This window comes from Palaemon carinicauda, chromosome 31 (genome assembly GCF_036898095.1).
Source record: "Palaemon carinicauda isolate YSFRI2023 chromosome 31, ASM3689809v2, whole genome shotgun sequence".
Classification (NCBI taxonomy): Eukaryota; Metazoa; Arthropoda; class Malacostraca; order Decapoda; family Palaemonidae; genus Palaemon; species Palaemon carinicauda.
Genome location: NC_090755.1, coordinates 58224613 through 58229612, shown reverse-complemented (window position 1 = coordinate 58229612; position 5000 = coordinate 58224613).

Here is a 5000-nt window from a genome sequence, read left to right as displayed (position 1 = left end):
TCAGAACATTATCTACCTAAGGACGAAGAATAATAGAAACTGCTTGGTGCTAAAGCAAAAAGGAATCTCTCTCTCTCTCTCTCTCTCTCTCTCTCTCTCTCTCTCTCTCTCTCTCTCTCTCTCTCTCTCTCTCTCTGTCTAGAGGTTCAGTACGTTCATTTATTATTATTATTTATTATTGTTATTTATTATTATTATTATTATTATTATTATTATTATTATCATTATTACTTGCTAAGCTACAACCCTTTGTTGAAAAGGCAGGATGCTATAAGCCCCAGGGCTCCAACAGGGAAAATAAATCAGTGAGGAGAGGAAATAAATAAACTACAAGAGAAGTAATGAACATCATAAGATATTTTTAAGAACAGTAACAACATTAAATCAGATCTTTCATATATAGACTATAAAACCTTTAAAAAAGCAAGAGGAAGAGAAATAAGATTGAAAAATGTGCCCGAGTGTAGCCTCAAGCAAGAGAACTCCACCTCAAGACAGTGGAAGACCATAGTACAGAGGCTATGGCACTATCCAGGACTAGAGAACATTGGTTTGATTTTGGAGTGTCCTTCTCATAGAAGAGCTGCTTAACATAGCTAAAGAATCTCGTAGGATGAGGTCGCAAGGCTCATACCCATGACACTATAGACCGATTTGCTCTGAAATATATCAATAGACTATGACTATGCAATGTATTAATAAACTATGGCTCTGCAATATATTAATAAATTATGGCTCTGCAGTATATTAAACTATGGCTCTGCAATACCTTAATAAACTATGGCTCTGCAGTGCATCAATAAACTCTGGCTCTGCATTGTATTAATAAACTGTGGCTCTGCATTGTATTAATAAACTATGGCTCTGCAATACATTAATAAACTGTGGCTCTGCATTATATTACTAAACTATGGCTCCGCATTGTATTAGTAAACTGTGGCTCTGCATTGTATTAATAAACTATGGCTCAGCAATACATTAATAAACTGTGGCTCTGCAGTATATTACTAAACTATGGCTCCGCATTGTATTAGTAAACTGTGGCTCTGCATTGTATTAACAAACTATGGCTCTGCAATACATTAATAAACTGTGGCTCTGCATTATATTACTAAACTATGGCTCCGCATTGTATTAATAAACTATGGCTCTGTAATACATTAATAAACTGTGGCTCTGCAATACATTAATAAACTGTGGCTCTGCATTATATTACTAAACTATGGCTCCGCATTGTATTAGTAAACTGTGGCTCTGCATTGTATTAATAAACTATGGCTCTGCAATACATTAATAAACTGTGGCTCTGCATTATATTACTAAACTATGGCTCTGCATTGTATTAATAAACTATGGCTCTGTAATACATTAATAAACTGTGGCTCTGCATTATATTACTAAACTATGGCTCTGCATTGTATTAATAAACTATGGCTCTGTAATACATTAATAAACTGTGGCTCTGCATTATATTACTAAACTATGGCTCCGCCTTGTATTAATAAACTATTGGTCGGCAATGGATTGATAAAATATGGCTATGAAATGCATTGATAAACTACAACTCTTCAATGCATTTGTAAACTTTGGCTATGCAATGCATTGGTAAACTATGGCTATGCAATGCATTAGTAAACTTTGGCAATGCAATGCATCGGTAAACTATGGTTCTGCAATGTATTAAATATAGCTCTGCAATACATTAGTAAACTATGCAATTTATTACTGGGGAATAATGATACCGATATTATTCAGATAAAACACAGGCTTTACTGTTAATGAGGCTAACACGATGGAATTATAAATGAGGTAATGGTAATGATCGTTTTGCTTAAAGGTAGCTCTTGTTGAGCTATCCCTTTGCGAGAAAGGATTGACTAAACGAGATAAAAGCTTAGATATGAGGTGAAGTCATGAGCATGAAAATTGTCTTAATTGTCAAAGGAAAATTCATTAGGAATAATTTCCAGTAAAATCAATTAACCTGTTTTCATTAGAGGGAAAGGAAAGTGATGAAATACTTTACACTTTAAAAAAACCCGTAATTTTAATAGGAAATTCTCCGTAAAAATACAGTAGACTGTTCTCAGCTGTATTTCAGTTAAATACATCACCATCATCATCACCATCTTCTACGCTTATTGACGCAAAGGGCCTCGGATATATTTCGCCAGTCGTCTCTATCTTGAGCTTTTAATTCAATACTTCTCCATTCATCTCCTACTTCGCGCTTCATAGTCCTCAGCCTTGTAGGCCTGTGTCTTCCAATTTTTCTAGTGTCTTGTGGAGCCCAGCTGAACGTTTGGTGAACTAATATCTTTTGGGTAGTGCGAAGAGCATGACCAAACCATTTCTATATACCCCTCATCATGATGTCTTCCACATAAGGCACTCGAGTAATCTCTCTTAGAGTTTTATTTCTAACCCTGTACTGCTATTTAACTTCCAATATCCCAGTAAAATACAGGCGACCGTAATTTTTTACCCTACTTGGTTTTTATCATTTACCAGTTGGTGACTGTAATATCACTCCATTATATCAATATATCCCTATTTAAGACTGTAATTGCCTGGCCACATTTATTCCAGGATTCTTACCGTCTTTATACGGCAAATTTTTAACAGTGTAGTTAAACGTCACTGGGATGGTAACGACTTTTGACAATTAATATGATTAAAATTACGAAATCAGGAACAGATTTCACCTGGTAGTCGAACTTGCGTGCCGTTTCAAACTCATTATAATTCTATATGTTTATGAATGTTCCTTTTCCATCTGTATATTTCAAAAGAATTGAAAGCTTTTAAAGGTTTAAAGGCCGCTCTTGAATGGCAGAGGCAAGGGACAGTCACATTGCCCATTCAAGCAGGGCAATGCCCTAGAGACTGACCATATACATATGATCAGCACCTAAGCCCCTTCTCCACCCAAGCTAGGACCATGGAGGGCCAGGCAGTGGCTGCTGATGACTCAGCTGATAGGCTAGATCTATAGGCTCCCCCAGACTTCCCATCATTAGCTCACAAGGAGGGTGAGGTTGAAGCGACCAGAGAAACTAACGAATTTGAGTGGGACTCGAACCCCAGTCTGGCGTTCACCAGTCAGGAATGTTACCACATCGGCCACCACAACCCTTTTAGTCAGATCCATCGATAACTTTTTCTCGGTGTTTTAGGTACAGTTAAAATCAAAAGAATGCAGACACCCAGGGGAAATCTTTCGTCAGATGTCTCTAGTGTTCCCACGACAAAACAGAAAAGGTGTTGCTCTTCTCACTACTACTATGAAATGGACGGAACCCTCTCCAAACTTAACGAATCAAAGACAGCAAAGGGGTGTTTTTGCTAGTGAAATCATTAAAATTTTACAAATCGAGTTGCCCTATTTCATTCTGTTTTATCATTTGACGTTTCGAATATCCACAGCAAATGCTGAATACACACATACACAAACATGTATATATATATATATATATATATATATATATATATATATATATATATATATATATATATATATATATATATATATATATATATACTGTATATATGGATATGTATATATATCATGAATCCGCAAAATCATGTAGAAATTATTGGAGTATCACAGCTTAACAATTCCTTCCGTTAACAGCTACATTAGATTATTTCGAGTGACCGATGAAAGAAAAAGTACTTTCAGATATGGTTCGATGTATAATAATAATTATAAAAAAACACCATACATGAGTTATGCCGGCCTAAATGACATTCAGAGAGAGAGAGAGAGAGAGAGATTCGGCCGGAATACGTCCTTTTTAATATATTTGTAGTACCTTGGTCAAAATTCGCCGGTAACTTTTTGAGTTAGGTTTGTGACTAACAATTAGACAGAGGTGAAAACATGTCCTCCTTGGCAGAAGTACTACTACTACTACTACTACTAATAATAATAATAATAATAATAATAATAATAAAGACTGAACCAAACTGTAAATTTTGAGAGTTCTGACGAGGTGAATATTGGCCTGCGCACTAAGCCCTTTTATAATTTAGAATTGCAAGATATTTCTTTGGATTTATTAAACGTAATTATTTCTTCTTACCTTCTAAATTCCTGGAATTTATCCATTTATTCAAACCTACCGAAATCTTGCAACCCCTCCAGACACAACATTATTACTTCCTATTACTTCCATTCTTGCCTGTTTGTCTTTCAACAATTCCAACTCTTAGTGAGATAAAGATTCACTTCACGAACATCATGACGCTAGAGAATTTAGCTTGTAATGTTTCTCAAGATGATATTCATTTTGAAATTGAGTTTTATGTAAGTGGGGAATATAAACTCGATGCTATATATATATACATATATATTATACACACAGACGCACCCGCACACACACATTTATATATACAGTATATATATATATATATATATATATATATATATATATATATATATATATATATATATGATAAATTTTGCCAGCGTGAAGGGGAAGCCCCACCCTGCCAGCTGGAAGGGGGAGCCCCGCCCTGCCAGCTGGAAGGGGGAGCCCCGCCCTGCCAGCTGGAAGGGGGAGCCCCGCCCTGCCAGCTGGAAGGGGGAGCCCCGCCCTGCCAGCTGGAAGGGGGAGCCCCGCCCTGCCAGCTGGAAGGGGGAGCCCCGCCCTGCCAGCTGGAAGGGGGAGCCCCGCCCTGCCAGCTGGAAGGGGGAGCCCCGCCCTGCCAGCTGGAAGGGGGAGCCCCGCCCTGCCAGCTGGAAGGGGGAGGCCCGCCCTGCCAGCTGGAAGGGGGAGCCCCGCCCTGCCAGCTGGAAGGGGGAGCCCCGCCCTGCCAGCTGGAAGGGGGAGCCCCGCCCTGCCAGCTGGAAGGGGGAGCCCCGCCCTGCCAGCTGGAAGGGGGAGCCCCGCCCTGCCAGCTGGAAGGGGGAGCCCCGCCCTGCCAGCTGGAAGGGGGAGCCCCGCCCTGCCAGCTGGAAGGGGGAGGCCCGCCCTACCAGCGGGAAGGGAGGAACC